Below are 19,180 nucleotides of genomic sequence, written 5' to 3'. Positions count from 1 at the left end.
CGCAAATTTTGCGATTCCTTAGATGCAATGTAAGAAGCCAAAAAAATTCGCAAATTGGCCTTAAGGAATCCCAAATTACCACCAACTTCTAGTTGGTGGTAAGTTGCGAATTCCTTTCAAAATGCATATTTTTTCATTTTTCAAAGTGCCATGTGACGTACATACATGCCCGTAGGGCATGTATGTGCGCCACATGTGCACCCACCCAGATTTCAGGGGTGCAACAGGGTGTCCTTAGGACACCCCTGCACCCTTGAAAATATTCTCAATTTGCGATTAGCAAATTGCGAATCACAAATTTCCCCTTCATTCCTAAGGACCTCCTGTCCCATAGAAATGAATGGGAAATTATTCCTTAATTGCGATTAGCAATTTGCTAATCGCAATTAAGGAATTTTAAGGAATCGCTAAAAAGAAGCGAATTTCGACATACATACCATTTTGCGATTTCTAAATAGCGATTCCTTAAAAATCGCTATTTAGAAATCGCAAAACAGAATGTTGATACATATGGCCCCTAGGGAGTTAGCATAATAGGCAGTAAATACACATTTGCATTCAGAAAATAACCACAGACTCGGGGATAGGTTTAAACACTTTATCTATGTACATTCTTAAATGTCAGAGTCCATACCAATTCAACTAAAGCTGGTTCAATTAGGAAGAATATAATCAAAGCATGCTTATGTGAAAATATTACGAGACCTTCTTTAAGCATTGAAACATAGGAAGGGTACGAAAAGGGAAGCAGTACTATTACATACCCACACTAATTTATATTTACCTAGAATGGTGTAAAAACCAACCCTGGCCACGGACTGGGATAAAGGACAGGACTCCCGATAGTTCAGGTGCCAACAGGACAGGACAGGTGCAGACCAGGATCAGGACAAGTACAGACTAAATTGGATCAGGACAGGACCACCGCAGGTCAGGACCGGCACCCACAGCTAAAAAGCAATGCTAGCATCACACCCTCTCTGCAGCTAACAGTCGGACCCCAATTGAGTAATCAAACTCCTTCCCTGAACCCCGATTGGGTTATCGAATCTTCTGACAGAATGCTCCGCCAGCACCTCTGCTCTTGATTGCCTATTGTGTATGTTGGGTCAGTGACAGGTCAGCTATTCGGAAAAGTCGGACAATCTAACTAGCTAAGCCTACCTTAGATATACCATTTTCCAGGGCAGTGTACCACCCCCCAATATTGTAAGTTTGTGTATTCCCTCAATTTGATTGGTCCAAAGCGAGGAGAGGTCATCGCACCATACCAGTTATGAGGTCATTTCATTCATATATTCAAATTAATGTTCCCTCCCATGACTTTATTTTCCCATGCACTTTTATTCCACCCAACAATGGAAGTTTCAATAACAAATACAATGTATACCTTTTGGTACATCCGAGCTTTCTTTGAGAGGTCAAAGGGTAAGTTTCTCATGAGTTTTACAGGCAAGTCTGCTGCTGGCACCGGTTCAATGCTATGACTTGAGGACTCTTGGGTTCTTCTGCGCAGGCGCAGTTCTTTTAAAATGAAGTGCAGTGAGGTAACATCAGGCCCAAATACGAATGAGTAACAAAGTCAAAGAAACTATTTTAGAACAAGGAAATAAATGAATGCACTGTACACCACTGATCCTTACTCTAATCCCCTTACTTTATTTTAACTATAGGGATAATGATTAGGCTGAACGAACAGGGTTTAGTACGAGCAGCAGTGCACGCATCAGCATGTGAAACATAGAGCAGCCATCTTAAGTTGTAGTGCGCAAAAGCAAAGATTTCCCACCAAAGCAGAGAATACGTCATGTCACGTGAGTGTGACAGATGCATGTGCATTAAAGATCCCACATTGCGACGGCCAATTTAGATCACTCGAGTTACTGTTAGCAAAAGCACATAGGAAAGCTTCCCCTAGATACTAGAAATGTCGTGTGGTGCATTATTAGTAATACAAAACATGTTTATTAGTGCATTATGAGTTATTTCGAGAGGGTTGAATCCGAGCAAGTCTCTTTACGTGCAAAACCTTGATCATTCGCCATCTCAGGTGGGGAGATGCTTTGCTTGTTGAAGTCATATTAGTTGTGTTGTGTGACAGTGGTGTAGTGCAGTAATTAGAATCTTGGTCATGGTTGTTTCTATTCATCGGAGGAGTTTTGTTGAGCTATCTATTATGATCCAACTCTGAGGTGTAGCTTATTAGGGTTTGTATACCTGCCTTAAGGAGTTGTAAGTCATGTGAAATCTCGACAAGTCTCTGTTCTAGAGAGGTGTGAGGACGAGTTGTCATGGTTTGGGTCATGAGGTAGACTAGTTTGGTGATTAATGGATAGGGACTCTGATTCCAAGTGTGGTGGTGAGGATTCAGTGTTGTGTGTGTTGCACACCATGGGGGAGCAAGGGAGAGGAAGGGATGGGGCGCCTAATGCCCAGAGGGAATGGGGAGTTCAGACCAAAACACTCATGTCCTAAATCGTGCAGTCTGTCCTGGTCTTTCCATAGGATATACATATTGAAGTCAACACCGTAGTAGGATATAGGTTTCATTCTATGATTGTTTGTATTACAGGTCAAAACAGTGACCAAAAAACCATCTTTACAAACCTGTGAAATGTTTCCCTTTATTTATCTTGTTCGTCTAAAACATGTAGCATGTGTTACAAATAGTTAGAAACAGGACTGTCACAATATCATTTTACCTTAAAGTGTCCAAATATGTACCTCCAACGAGAACAGGCCTGGTTGGCTGGTGATATAAAAAAGGTAGGGCAGGGAGCAATGACAATGCTGCTATGTGCACTTGTCCTTGAAAGACCACCACTAGTGCTCAAGAAACAGACAAATTGGGATGTGGCACAGTTTTCAAATGAGCTGCCCAGTGCTGTGATTAACAAGAGGTGGCTCTGCATATTTTAAAGTCAACTCAGGGAGCATTTGCTAGCATTGTATGTTTATGCCATGTTTGTAAGTTTTCATATTCGTTGATATCCTGCAATATTTTTAACATTGCTTTCTACAGTTTCTGTCTTTGTATGCAGCAAGTATTTTATTTGCCGCCTCAAGCCTTTTATATGAAGCAGAGTTCTAAATAGATAAAAATGAAGCCAAATTATTTCAAAGGATATTGATTTGCTTAATGACCGCTTGACCTCATACAAGTTTGGAAGACAAATTCCAGAAAATGAAACCTGCTAATATCAAATTGATTTTCATTGCCTGAAGCACCAAACAAGATGCATAACTGTGGTTTTTGTTATATAAATCTTGGCAGAGTCACTACACATTTTACCACAAAAGTAGACTTACTTACATTCATGTTTTGTAGTAGCTTCTATTACATTACCAAAAAACCTCAGGCTACTGCCTATTTCCAGCTATCCCCTGCACAGAAATAAAGCATTCCTTCTTTAGTGGATGACAAATTCCTTCCAACCTAGCAGCAACATTTATTTCTCCAACTTACACCCATGCCCGCCACCCTAGAACAGGGCATCCATGGTGTTGCCCCGGTTACTTACCGGTAATCTTCATTACTCCGAGTATAGTCTTCCTCGCCACATGACTTACAAAGTGAGCTTCAGCTCCACACCAGAACCCTCAAAGCAAAAAGTCAGCCTCCCATGCCTTCCATCCCTTCCCAATATGGCCGACCCATTACCACCAGACCTCTATAAGAGGCGGGCCGCTCCAACCCATCAGCCTGAAACTACCAACCAAAAAAACATGAAGCCGATAGCCAGACAGGGAGTGAGGGATGGGAACTCATGTTGCGAGGAAGACTATACTCGGAGAAATGAAGATTACCGGTAAGTAACCGGGGCATTACCTCCTTGTTAGTCAAACAGCTTCATGGAAACTCACAAGAAACCAACGGACCAGAAGGGGACACCCACGGAAGAGGGCAAACCCAACAGACCAGACGGGTGGAGAACCACCCAAGTTGGGAGGCAACCACCAGCAGGGAGAACCAGACAGGGACAGAAAGAAAATGTTAGGTCCAAAAAACACGAACCCCTGAGATACGAAGGACTGACAGAAATCCACCCAACCAACACCGAAGGAGGACAGAAAAAAACCCGGCCCCGGACCACACTGAGCCAAAAGCAATAGCAAACAGGCCCCAGAATAGAAAGACGCAGCTGCAAGTGCAACGGACCAGACGGGACACAGTCCGACCGAAGCCCTTCCACACCACACAGTGGACCACTAACAGCGACAATGTCGAATCATGCCAATGACAGGAGGGGAGAAGAAAGCCAAACCCACCTGGCCCGGCGGCAATCGAGGGCCAAAGCAGAGGAACCAGAAGGAACCAACCCAGACTGGTAGGAGCCGCAAGAAAGGCCAAAGGCGCAGAAGGAACCAGCACCCCACCAAAAAAACGAAGGACACCCAAACCCCACCAGCACGGAGAGACAGGCAGGAAACGGACCACAGCTGCCCAGAGGATCCCCGGGAGGGGAATGCGACAGCAACAACAGAGCCCAGACAGGTGCAAGACAAAACAGACCGCAGGAAACTACAACGAAGCGACCCGTCCACCAAGGGAAACCAACAGTGAAAAGCAGAAAGCCCACAAAGACGCCCACAGAGGAAGAAGAGCAGAAAAGGAACCAAGGCCAAGCCCCAAACAGGAGGACGAACGCCCACCAGGGGACCTCAAGCACAGGAATGCATATAGAGTGAGACAGCCCAGCGAAGGGGACAAGCAAACCATCCCCGCTACGAACCACATGAAAATATACCACCTGGGGATACATTCACAGCATTGGCAGGATACGAATCCTGGTCTGAGAGGGCAAGCACCACCAAAGGTACCAGACTTACCATTGAGCAATGGTTCCCTGGTAGCAACAAAAGAGCCGCTGAGGCGAGCAACCTGGGCCGAACCAGCCGAATAACTGAGAACCGACAGGAACCGGAGTGAGCATAGAGGCAAGGCCACCAGCAGCAGCACACCAAAGGCGAGAAAGACAGAAGAGCCATGCAGAACGAGCCCACGAAAGGCAACAACTGATCGAAAATCACCCACCGTGGGATACAATGACAGCATGAGCCGGGACCGAACCACTGACCTGCGAGAGTTATTGCCACCAGAGGCACAAGACATAACAATGAGCCAGAGCACCAGGCACCCGAGCCAACAGGAACAAAGACCCAAAAGACGCCCCAGAAGCACTGGGCCCCGACCAGGGAAGAAACCGGGGAGAACCAGCAACCCCGGACAACACATGCACCGTGTAGCCCACAGCACCAGGTATTCCCAGGCGGTTTCCATACCAACCAGGTCCGACCCTGCATAATTCCTGAGATCAGAGAAGATCAGGTGCCTTCAGGGTGGTATGGCTGAAGGTCGAACAAAAACCCCCAAGGGACACAGAAAAAAACAGTGGCAGGTAACGAAAAACCGAGACCCGAAAGCGCCAGTGCCAAGACAGGCACAACACGAACTCTAGCGCAAAAGTACCCAAGGCCACCATCTGCGGGAGATGCAATCGAGAAGTACCCAGGCAAGCCCCACCAACAGGACAAAGTCCTGGCCAGGCCAACAAGTCCAGAACCTCAATACAGGAAAAGCGGCATGGAAGTGCAGGATTAGAACTCCATCATGCAAGAGCTATAGCCACCAAAGGCACAAGAGCCACTGAGATATAGATCTCATGACACAGAAGCAAAGGGACCAGAAGATGAGCAGAGCCCAGAAGAGAAGGGACCACCCTGACAAAAAAAAAGGGGGCAAACCCTCCGGAGAATGAGGCAGCGTACGAAAAACCCAGGAGAGCACCAAGAAACCCCTGCGGGCAGGGACAAAATCCCAAACAAGCCAAGAAACTGGCAACAGAAGGCAGAAGAGAAACCGCCAAAAAAAGAACCAACTGACCCAGCGCAGACCGGGAACCCCAGCACGCCCCACATACCGAAAAGGCCGCCAACGCCCAGAAAGGGGAGGCCAGTACACAAAGACCATGAGTCGCACCGGCAGACAGGGCAGAATGGAGCAAGAGAAAGGACACCCACAGGAGCAGGCAAAAGCAGGAAACTCCATTGAGTGCCGGGACCAACCAGACCGGGAGGACTCCCCAACAGACTGCTAGCCGCCTAGGAACAAGGAGCCCAAAATCCCACCCTGTGGAAGGACCATACCAGGGCAGAGAAACCAGACATGAACAGTCTGGGGCATACAAAACTAGATGAAGTGTGACAACCACTGAAGAGAGGAGATCAACCTCAGAGCCAGAGCACGTGGGATCAACCCGGGGGGTCCAACAGCCAACAATGGGAGTCAACCATTAGGGGCAACAGAGCCTCAACCCCCAGGAAGAGAAGAGTTAAACTACCAGGAGGAGGGTGCAAGGGATGCCCGCTGAGCCATGGAACAGGAGGAGGCAGGGATTCCACCGCCGCGGCCCAAGGCAAGACAAACCAGACTCCAGGAGCAGAAGCCAAAGACCACCCGGAGACCACAGAAGCTGCACGAAGGAAGAACAACAGAGACCAGCCCCAATCTGACCCGCAGTCGCCCACAACCCCTGGATCCCTCGAAGGGCACATCAACCAGGACAAATCCCGTACAATAGAGGGGAGCAGACGGGGACAGAACACAGAACAAAAGTCAAAGAAGCCCCTAAACACAACAGAGCAACAGAATCTACATCCCGTGCTGAAGAAACAAGACCATCAGCGAGACAGTGCAAACATGGAGCAACTCACACGAGTACCACCAAACAAGAATGTATACACATCGCAAATCACAGGACGGTGAGCCAGCGTGAGGCCGAGCCATCAGAGGCCGAAGCACGGCAGCACCTGTCCTATGCCATAACCACGGGCACCCAATCTACTCTGCAAGGCAGCAAAATAGGAGGTGTGTCACCGAAGGGAGCACCCGATCAGGAAAACACTGGGAAGGACCCAACACCATGTCAAGAAGAGCACGGAAGAGCGAACATAACCAGAGAGGCCGATGAGCACGTACCCCCAGAAGTGAAGTGCTAATAACACCCATATAGAGGATGAGGAGTCGCCAGCAGAGGGCAACCACAATCCCAAAACAATGAAATCACCATCGCAGCCGTAAACGAGGCAGTCCGGCTTGCAGTGAAGGGAGGGGAGAACGAAGAGCGAGGTCACAAGACCCCAATAAAACCATAAAACCATGATGTGCAAGATGAGAGGACACCACGGAGAAGGCCGCAGCTCGTGCCCCCTCCAAAAAAAAACCCAGAGGGGATGCCAGAGGAACACTGCCCAGAGGAAAGCCGAGGGAGTCAAGACCCGCCCCAAGGAGGTCATCCAAGCGAGGAACTCCCGATCGTCAGTAGCCCAGCCCCCCCAACAGAGGCAGCGAAAACACACACAGGAAGACATTCATGTATGATTATCCAGCACGGACATGACCCGAAGGCGACAGAGCGCTGCACAACAAAGCCAGTTACAATTCAAACAGAATCGTCGGAGACCCCTGTAAAAACGCCTGAAGCACCGGACATGACTCCACGAGTGAATTTCACGGCAGCGCCGAGGACCCAACCTGCCCCAGCATCAGAAGTGCAAGCAGGGAAGACCGGGACATAGGGACGTGCAAAAATGTCAACTTAACCGGGACGGCCACCCGACAGCGCCTCACTGTAGATGAAAACCAGCAGGCAGAGCGCGAGGAGTGGGAACACAGAGGAGACAGGCACCACGTCCCATAGGCCGGTCGCTGCACAATGCCTGCCGTGAAAATGAATGTGGGCAACATCAAGGCAACTGCGTAGCACCGCCCACGCCTGCAGCAAAGCCACGAAGTGCAGGCGGAGGTTCTAGAGCCGCCCTCGCCAGTGGGGAAGCGGGACCGGACGCCTGGGGCAGCAAAGGCAGAAATGGGCGGGCCAGTGTCCGAAACTGACCGGCAACACCCGTGCAGCAGTGTGGGAACCAGCGCCCGCCCCCGCCCCAGGAGTACGAGCCTGAGCCCACACCGACCGGGCAGAAGTAGACCAACGCATCGGAGGAGACACGGTAAGAGCCACGCAGCACCGCCGCCACCCGCCTTAATGCCTCGACGGGCCTGCGGGCGGCTGAAGCAACATGTCACAGCCGCCGCCCACTGCAACTCCCCCAGGGCGGGCGGGTGGGCAGAGCAAAAAGCACACAAATGCCAACCCCAGCAGGGACACGAGAAACGTTGTGCCGCTATGCTGCCATCCGCCACATAGCCACGAGGGGCAGGCGGGAGGCGCGACTAAGGTAAACACAGCCGTCACCCGCCGCAGAGCCCCCAGGGCAGGAGGGCGGGCGGCGCGAAAATGAAACAAGCACCCGAGAGAGGGTAGCACTGTCTCCGCCCGCCGCATCGCCAGGAAAGGCAGGTGGACGATGAAAAATCGGCCACAACATAGGTTGTACAGAAAGGACACACAAACCACCGCACAGGTTGAGCCCAACTAGCGGAGGTACGGCAAAACGCCGGCCCGCCAACCCAATCCGTACCCAGGCCACCCCCCTGTAAATCCTTCACCCGCTGGAGCAGAGCCTAACCGGCCCAAACAAATGAGGGAAGAGGGGGCAAAAGAGTCCAAGATCCCAGGATCCGCTAGAGCAGGATCTCCACCCAGGACCCACGTACCTGCTACAGCAGGCAGCAGGCACCACTCACCTGACGCATCTGGAGAGATGTTTGCAGAACTAAAAAAACAGGCTGATGGGTTGGGCCGGCTCGCCTCTTATAGAGGTCAGATGGTAATGGGTCACCCATATTGGAAAGGGATGGGAGGCATGGGAGGCTGACTTTTTGCTTTGGAGGGTTCTGGTGTGGAGCTGAAGCTCACTTTGTAAGTCATGTGGCGAGGAAGACTAACGAGGAGGTAATGCTACACTCATCAAATGACAAAAGAATTAGAACCATGTCACTGGCTTTGACTGGATTTGACTGCACAACCTTATCTTTTTCAAGGCACATTGCATCACCTACACAGCAGCAGTGACCAACACAATACTCTCCTTGGCAGTGAATCTCGAGATATTAAAAGGCCAATGCACCACCTTAGGCTGCAACATCACTAGAGAAAAAATGGAAACAGACAATCTTTTTTAAGCCTTTAAAGCCATTTCTAGGCTGTGCACCCAAGTTTGGAACAACAGCAATCCACCACACGCAATGCTTGCACGCTCAGTCCTTCATCCTAAACAGGACAGAAAACTCTTTCTTTCAAAGGATTCCTCAATTGTCACCCGAAAGGAACACCCCAATCATCCTATCCCCTTGATATTAACTACAAATGTAATTCCATTCCATTAACCTTTAGCTTTTGTATATATCTAAAATAGCATCCTAATCTCGTACTCCTTTTATTATTTCTAATACTTCTTTGCAAACAAACAGATGAAATATTCACAATTTATACAAGTGACTGGAAGATCTGAGTAGAATGCTTTTTATACTAGTAACAATGATTGAAAAACGCCATTCGTCTTCATTCTGAATGGATCATCAGTGCAGAAAGAGGAGTGATTTTCGATCACAAACATAGTCCAACGGAAGTCTGTGTAACATTTCAGCCAGTAGTATGAGTCAGAAGAACAAACTCTTGCAGAAAATACATTCATGGAGGGTCATACACTGTTTTCCTTTGGCCTTTAGAAACTGGCTAGAGTTAGACTGCAAAATGCCAAAGTCGTTGCCCTGCCCCTGACGGAAAGCATCTCAGTTCTGCCCTATATTCAAGTTTAGGAAGCCGTAGTGTTTTTAATAATGTTGTTGGTTTTCTTCTATTTTGCTTTACTCGCTAAATAAATAAATAAAAATGAACGAAATTAAAATCCATTGTGAATTAGCTTCCGAACGAAATAAAGCCTGTTAGCAACTGCCTAGTGGCAAAGAGCCAATGCTGATGTTTGATTACTGCATTATGAGCGCTCTCTCCTGCTACATGTTAAATAACATTTAGTGGTGGCAATATTGATTTTGTTCCCTAAGGATATTCTAAATGATTGATCTCACCGCTATGTTGTATACACTCAGATGCTGGCTGTGAACATTACAAAAAAACATTTTAAAAATCCCTATTTTCAGTCCCACATAAATTGCCATGGCAACATCTACTTAAACACCAGTTTGTAAATAGCAACAACGTAAATTATTGATGGAATAAAAGTAGTGTCTCTCGTATATTCTTTAGTAGAAGCACTGAGTTAAAGCATCAGAGTGCTGAGAAAAGATTCATTCACACGCTGCATGACACAGCAAAAAGTAATCCTAAGAAACTCAGCCATTTCATTAAGAACAGCAGGCAATTAAGAGTTTTCACGCAAACAAACATTAGTCTGAAGATACAGGATGAACTCGCCCTCCTTAGCCATCTAAATAGGCTGGCATAAAAATATGTTTTACTAATACTGCCTGGTTTGCAGCTAAACCTTTTTGCAACATGTCAAGAGCAGTATTTGTAACAGTAATCACCAGCGTGCTCTCTTAATGTACATTACAAAGAGGATATATACATAATAAACAAATTATTCATGAATGGCACACCTGATACTTTGAACTTATGCTGAGAAAGCACAATGCTCCCTTGGTTTACAAGCGTGATATTAATAGGTTTTCCAAAGTACTATACCTGAACCAATAATGCCACAAACATAACGTAACATATGGTGAGACTCACACAGTAGACTTCTTGAAACCTATACCTCCAACCTTGTTCACTAAGTGTGTATGGCTTGTGCACCACAAAATATGTTTTGTGTAGTGCTTGGACAAAATATAGTTTTAAAAATAAATGAATTGAATAACCTGACACACAAATTTCATGATGGACAAATGTTTTTAACAATAATATAGTTTTTGGGGTAAGTAATATCGCTGTCAATAACATTGATGTTTTTGATATTGTTTTCACATGTATAGTGATTAAAATATAGTTTTTATTTATTTACATTTTTTTTAACTGATATATTAATTTTTGTGTTACTTTTGTGTTACTATTGTTTAAATAAATGCTTGTTTTAAACACTGTACCTAGTAATTTTAAATGTTTTTGAAATGTTATCAATTTTTAATAGTTATTTGGGGCGTGGCTAGATGCCTAAGATGGCGGAGATGTTCTAAGTCTGCTCTGTGCCCTATCTCCCCATTATCCTGCCCATCACTGGATAAAACCAGCCGAATTTGAGGAGATAAACACAGCAGGCACTGTCCAGCCCCTGTGGATCACTATGGAGGTCTTCAACAAAATGTAGGTGTTCTACACCCCTGATAAATGGGGCGCATCCTTCTAAGAGCCAGAACCTACGGCCTGACCGGCGCAGCTGCATCACTCCCATGGGCAAGGAACGCCCATCAGAATTACCCAGGCTGAGGCTGATAGTGCCAGACACAGGGAGACAATAGTTTGGGCACCCCGGTTCCAGCATAAGAAGCGGCTCAGCTGGATGACTCACGAGCCCTGAGCAGGAGCGGCACTGGGAAGCAATGTGGCTCGACTAAAGTGCCCAGGCGGCCCTGAGAGGCAGCATACACTGAGGACATGTGCTAGCCTGCAGGTTCCTGGTGTTGATACCACAGGAGAGGTGAGCCGGGCAATACACATGACTAACCTGGGAGGGGGCCCAGGGGTCAATAAGATCTAGGCCCCCCGATGATGTAATGCAGTGGCATTGGTGGGCCGCATAGCACAGTCCCGCTGACCAAACCAAAACTGTGCACCATCAGCGATACGAGGGGGAGGTGAACAAGGGTTGGTTCGGCCCCAGGTTGCCTCCCCCTCCATCTCCCTGCACTCCGAGGGGCACTCGGGATTGAACAAACCCGGCTGCAGGTGTCCCTCTCGCAAGTCAGGCAATGAGAGGGAAACCCAGAGGAGGATTGAAGCTGAGCCTCAACCTACTGATACACATACTTCCTCCCCCTGAGGCGAGCTGAGTGTTACCGGTGCCAGCTAAGCCCTGGTAACAACGTGGCTAGCACTAGACCGGGGAAACTTTGGGGCAGTTGGTTTGGTTCAGGTACGGTTTACCCCAGTGACTGGAGGCCTCCGTAGGCTGGGTCCCAACAACACTCGGGGATGATACCAAGGCCAGTTGCAAGGGCAAGTCCGGAGGGTGTTGCGGATGTGGCTTCCCTCCCCCTCACCATCTCCATGACAGTTGAATTCAGGCAAACACCACAACAAAGAGGCAACACGAGGGCCGATTCGGGCCCAGGTTGCTCTGCCCCTCACCGGCACCTCTTCACCTTTACAGGCATGAAGAATACTGGACAAATCTTATGAGCTACGTAACAAGACCCCCAGCTAGGATGGCACGAATGGTCAGTGGGCACCTGAAGATACCATCCACAGTATACGAATTGGAGGAGTTACAGGAGACGGACAGCCCAATCTTTGCTATCACCAGCATAGTCTGGTTGAGATTCATCTGAGTCTGAGCCCAGTGTTTCCAGTGTTCTGTGCGAGCGGAGGAGGAGGAGCACAGGAGGAGCAGCGAGCGAGCCGCTGCCGTCACCACCACTGCAACCCGCGGCAGCAACCCGCCGCGGACCCGGCCAGCAGACCAGCCGCGATCCAGCCCCGACTCCGCATGCCCCCACCTTGCCTCCGCCATCCTAAGAAGGCAAGCGGCAGGCGGCAGGTGGCGGGTGCGATTCTACGATTCTACGGCGCAAGGGCCGGTTCGCGCATAGGATCGGGAGATAGTGCGGAAGTTGCGAAGGTTGCGGAGCGGAGCCATCCCACAGCAGAAGCAACTCCCCCCCCACAATGCCGGCCCCAGGGGCCCAGGAGTTTAAGGCGTTGAAGGCGCATAAGGAGGTGAGGCTGGTTGAGCGAAGGGCAAGGTCTATGGGCAAGGTTTAAGGCGCGAGCGCGGTTGACGTTAGAGGCAGCCACAAAGTAAGAGCCCGGGGGGTTGCCAAGGCCAATCTGACTAGGTCCGATCTGACCTGTTGCACCTCCTGAGTGTCTCGCTCTCTTCTGGCCCCTAGTTTTCTAACCCCTAGCTCCCTCGCTCCCTTGTGTCCCCACCCGTTGCCCATCAGTTTCCCCCTTGCAGCCTCTGTCAGCAGCTGTAGTGGAGGGGGGTCCTAGCCAACTCCCACTGCAAGAATTCAAACCCTTTAAGGAAGCTCAAAAAGGAACCCCACGAGAAGCCAGCATCCTGTTTAATAGCCATGCTCACAGCCTAGCATGGGGGGTTAGGCAGTCAAACAGCCTCACAGGATTTGCAGAATTTGCAGAATTTCACCGAAATAACTAAACAGTCATCAAGGGTTATTTCGAACCCGCAGCAACACAGAACTCAAAGAAACTCAAAGTAACCCAAATAAGCATATCAAAAAGAACTGGTAAGGGCAGCTAGGACCAGCTAGGACCAACAACTCCTGCAACCCCGACAAAGCCCGACAAATCTCACAAGTCAGAAAAAACGTAAGCCAAAAAATTACCAACTCCAACGGTATTTCCTTATCTGTCAACCGTCTGAGCTCAACTTCTAATTTATAATCCTATAGTGAGACGAACGAGAATGCATTCAGGAACAAAACGGCAAGCATCACTGAACAAAGCTCCACGCAGTAAAAAAATGAAAAAAGCAGACTTACATAAGCACCCTCAAGAAACCTCCCCCCTAGTTGTAGTTCGGAAGGGAGAGTATGACCTCGAGGTGGCAAGTGACATGGAAAGACATCCTCAGTCTCCCAACAGACCCGGCCCAACTTCAGGAACACAGCAAAAGATTAACAAATTATTTTTCCTGAAAGACCCGGTATCCGCATTATTTGCTACAACAAAGGAGGCAATGAACCTACCGAGCCCTATTTGCCCCAACAAGTCAATACATCAAGCCATCCAGGAAGTCTAAATTTGGGCAAGGCAGCAATAGAACAAATTCAAAAACCAGATATCCTCACTACACCCCAACTTGCTCTATCATCTGACCAATCGCACAAGCCATATAAAAAAAAAACAGAAATCGTGCTGGCTTTGATTCACAAATCCAACCAATCACTGATCGAAATCGAGCCGACACAGTCTCGACTCGAGGGAGAGAAACATCACCCAAGGAAGCCAGTTACAAAGACCGGACAACAGCCTGCACTGCCCTTCCCAATATCCCCAGGACAAGACTCTCTGGAGAAATTTTTTAATGACTCCAACAACAAGACCAATTTGGGGGACAGCAGCTATGACAACCTCTGTAACAAACCACAAAATGAAATTCCCCCAGGAGGAACCAAAGGTCAATCAAAACAGAGGGTTAAGAGGCTGGACGACCAGCCAGGTCCCCCCTCAGTGCCAAGCGCTCTAAACTCGGTCAAGACTACATCGATTCCAGTCCTCAGATTATCCCCGCAAGGGCCCAATTTAGAACATGACCTAACATTTAAGTAACTAAGGCTGAGCCCAGTGGCATCCACGCCACACAACCTAATGGAAACCAGTGTCAATCATAGAATTTTGATAGATGACAGCTCTACCTGTAGTGGTAAACAACTCAAAAGAACTATGCAGACACCTATATCAATTTCATCAACGAGCATGACTCATTGGGAGCATGACTCATTGGGACGACCCAAAAGAGAGCCAATGCAGTCAAGTATCTACTGGGCTCTGGGGGAATGCATTGATTAGTACTTTGGACCAGCCCATAAAGGCACTCAATTACCAATCTGACAAAATGGAGGTCCAAATTGACCTCCTAAATGTCATTGCAGCGCACATCGCACAAATCAGCTCCAAGACTGACACAATTATCACTTTATTGACAAATAAAGAAAACTCGGACGTTCTCTTAAATAAAGTCCCAACCGATAAAGGTACCACCGGCCAACTGCCCAGAAAATGTACTCAAAGTACTTGCGACTGTGGGAGCATTATCGAGAAACTTGCATCCTTCCCCGAAATACTGAAAGACATTCTCGGAGCCGTCAAAGTGGAGAACAAGCGGATGGTAAACCTAGACCTACCAGGAAAAAAACACAGTACGGGCAAATCAAATGCCCCAATTGTCCAAACCATAGCACAAAAGAGCAGAGAGGGCGACGGGGAACCTGCCCTAGTATACCACACAAAGGACCAGCAAAAAGTATCCACAAATCCGGATACACAACCACCCAAAGGCACGGACAACCTTGGCCCCCAGCCCCAAGACAAACTAACGAAAAGGCAAAGGAAATGTGCAAGAAAAGCAAGGCCTAAATCAAAAGGCAATCAACCATTAACTATAGATAATTTCTTTAGAAAACCCAAGAATGACTCGAGTAAGGACAAAGTATCATCAAATAACTCATCAAACACCTCCTCTAAAAAGTCGGAAGACCAAGAACTTGTTCAGGCAAGCACTTTGTTCGAAAAATCAAAAATGTGGGAACGGCTCCACAAATCAGATCTAACAACACCCGAAGGACTGACTCAGTGCCAGCCTTCACCAATCGCCCGAACAAATCCAAAGATGTTAATCAAGCAAACACTAACATCAACAACAACGGTGGGACATCATCGAACTAACCCTACGGGAAAGCCCCCATCCTCATTAGGTGCCTCAACTACAGCTGAGAGCAGCCCGCCCAAGAAGAACTGTACAATAGAGCCACCATTAACAAGTGCCCACGGAGCCCTGAAGATGAACAGGAAACAACGAAATCATGAAGAAAATCTTGTTCAGTCAGCAAATGACTTGACCCCTATTAAGATCATAAAAAAAGGAAACGACTGGCAATGTATAACAGAAAAAAAAAACAAGTGAACCAATGGGAATAAACCAATACAAAACAGGAAGACATGAGCCATCTAGGAACATCACTCCAATTAAAATGATATAAAATGGGCAAAACCGGCAATGCATAGCCCTGAGCAACACCCTACCCCAATGAAAAAATAATCGCACTCCAAGAACTGGACTTCCACCCACTAGGGAAACTAGGGACAAGTGCAACACAGGAAAGACGGAACTAAAAATGAAATCCAGTCCTGCAAGCGAAACCAAACTTTCCGATTCTGGCCTCCAAGAACCACTAAACATTCCTACAGATGAAATTGAACCAATTCTGTCATTTACTCCTGAATACTCGACCAAGGGTAGACAGGAGATACTAAATAGAGGGAACTTACTAAAAATAAACAGTCAAATTCCGGAGTTAAGGTGCATAGCCACTCAAGACTTAGTATCAGTTGAGTTTCGTCAAAAGAAAGATAACTCAGACACCGAAGACTCAGTGACTACCTGAGCTTTTAAGGAGATCTTTGCTAACAGAGGATCATTTGAGTGCTGGGGAATTACCCTTACACAACAGACGCGGCCAAGATACCCTTACCCGCTTTCAAAAACACATTAAATCCAAGTGGGGAGGATTCAACCAGTTGTAAGCAGTCATCATGCCTCCAGGGAGCCCTATCAGCCTCACAAGAACACTCACCTGGAATAACAAATACAAGCTTACTTCAGTCTCACAGAGGAGAGCCCCCTAGCCTGGATTGGTCATGGATCCCGATGACTATTAACCAAAAGAATACCTAAAACAAACGAGACAACAAACCCAGGCACATGGATTAAAGATCCAAGCAAGGATAGGAATCAACTGGTTAAAATCAACATGTGTAGCTGGAACACCCACGGATTCAGTAGCATGGACCAGGACTACGAGACACAATCCTTCTTTCAAAACCACAAGAGACCTGGAACCTGGTATCCCCTGCCATCCCTGGTTTCTCAGAACATGATATACTCGCAGAGAGATCGTCCAACTTTGGCCACCCTTGTGGAGGGCTATCGACGTATGTCTCACAGAAATTTAACTGGGAATCTGAAAATCAGGATGTGGGGCTGAGTTGGGTCCAAGTAACAAAAATTACTATAAAACCCCAGCACCAACTGTTATTAATAAATGTATACATCCACCCCGATCGCGCAACTAAAAAAGAGAAAATGACCACCCTTGTCAAACTTATCAAAGCGCTTCAGAAATCAAACTCTCAAAGTCCATTGATAATATCAGGAGACTTTAATTTCAACTTAACACGCGGCGAGTCACTCTCTCACAATTTAAGGTCAAAACCCCGATAAGGGAATAATCCGCTCTCTCTGAGAAAACTTCAAACGTTGGGAATAACAATACTAAAACCTATAAAGACGGGTATACCATCGTCAGAACCAACATACATGAGTGGCATGGTCACGTCAACGATCGACTTTACATTAATCAGTGATAACTTGTTAGACGCCATTGACGACCACGAGATAGCAATACGAACGGAAAGTGACCATTTTCCCCAAATTGTACGGATAAACATCGGGGTGAACGGGTCTGAAAAGTTAACCCTCTCTCAACAACCTGAGATGTTTAACCTACGAAGATTACGGTGGAGAGGCCGTGAAATGAAAGCCATCCAAGAAACAGTGAGTAAATTGTTTTCAAAATACGAACACCAGCAAGACGGAAACTACGTAACGAATTGGGAAAAATGCTAGAGACCTTATCCCTTAACCACTCCGCCCCTCCCGCCTCACAACACGGGTCTAAAGTTCTGAGAGAACCTTGGTTTAACTATGAATTAAGGCACGAAAAGAACAAAATTCCTCGGGAGCAACGGAAGGTGATAGGGAACATGAACCAGGGTACTAAACCAAACAACCTCCTCGTTAGGAACATGAGAAGAAAATACCGTAAAATGGTGTGGATGGCAAAGGCCAAACACAAAGAAGCGGTGTGGGTAAAAGTGTTACTCGCAAGTAAAAAGCGAAATACGCTGGACTTTTGGGGCATCATTAACAAATTAAACAACGCCGAAGTAATGTCACGGGACCCGGGAATTAGCAATCGAGGTTGGGAAAATCACGTAAAGAACCTCTATTTAAAAAGGGAATCTCCCTCTACCGAAAAGTTTCAACGCTTAAAAATAGAAACGAAAGCGAGTTACTCGGAAGGACCAACAGACACGGTAATAACCCCCACCGACTTAGGCAGGAAAAAATGGGTGACTAAACAGCTAAAAATATTCTCCAGTGAAAGAGTCAAAAGGCTTATCCACAATCTTAAATCCGAGGGTGCACCGGGACCAAATGGTCTCCCCAACGAGGTATTTAAATATAATGAGGATGTTTGGGCAAAAAACCTAACAGCTCTGTTTAACCAAGTCTTCAATAATATCCAGCTATCAAATAGGATTCAGAAAAGGGATGGGGACAACAACAAACCTTACCGCTCTCGCCCTCCTGATGGAAAGAGCCAAAACAAAGAACCATCGGCTATACGGGTGCTTTATTGACATTAGAGCTGCATTCGACTGAGTGAGCAGGTGGAGACTTTGGACAAAACTCAAAGAGTGGGGGGTGCCAAACAACCTACTAAATGCAGTCATGCTTCTTTACACTGATACTTGGGCAAGGGTCAAACAAGGCCAAGAAACAAGCCTGACGTCTAAAATAGTAACTCAGGATGGATTAAAACAGGGCTGTGTCCTGGTCCCGTGCTTATTTAATTTATACCTTGCTGATTTAGGTAAAAATCTTGGATGAATCTATAGCCACACTCCCAAACTCGGCAACAACTTAATTCCAATTCTGCAGATCGCGGACGATATCATCCTCTTAAGTAGAGCTCCAATAGGGCTGCAAAGATTGATAAACACATTACAATCTTACTTAGACCAAGAACACCTGGAATTAAACAGGGAAAAAACAAAAGTAGTACGACTGATGGAGCGCAAAAGCATTACATTTAGTTGGACATCTAACAACCTAGGGATAGAAGAACAGCAAACTTATCGTTACCTGGGAGTGGCTCTCGGCCAAGGTAACTCCAAAAAAGAACACACCCTGGCACTAAAAGCAAAGTCACAAACGCTAATCTACGGCTATAGGCAACTCCAACTAAAATTGGACGGCCCAAACCATACCCATCTTCTAAAAGTAATGGCCACTCAGATCCTACCCACTTTATCTTACGGATTGGCGACATGGCTTGGAGAGGAGGCTGGTCTATTAAACAATCTACAAAATAAAATATATAAGGCTGTATTTAAACTACCCAAATCTGCTTCAGCAGGCCAGGTGCGGCTTGAATTTGGACTACAAAATCAAACACTTCAGTCCATGTCAAGTTTTTCTAAACTTTGCCATAAACTTCGTTCGGCTGATACAGAGTCCATAAACAACATCTGCTGGCAAGAAATAAACCTTGACACAGTCCAGCCCTCGAGAA

Source organism: Lissotriton vulgaris, chromosome 1_1 (genome assembly GCF_964263255.1).
Source record: "Lissotriton vulgaris chromosome 1_1, aLisVul1.2, whole genome shotgun sequence".
Classification (NCBI taxonomy): domain Eukaryota; kingdom Metazoa; phylum Chordata; class Amphibia; order Caudata; family Salamandridae; genus Lissotriton; species Lissotriton vulgaris.
The sequence above is the reverse complement of the archived record's forward strand: the minus strand, read 5'-3'. Positions refer to the sequence as shown.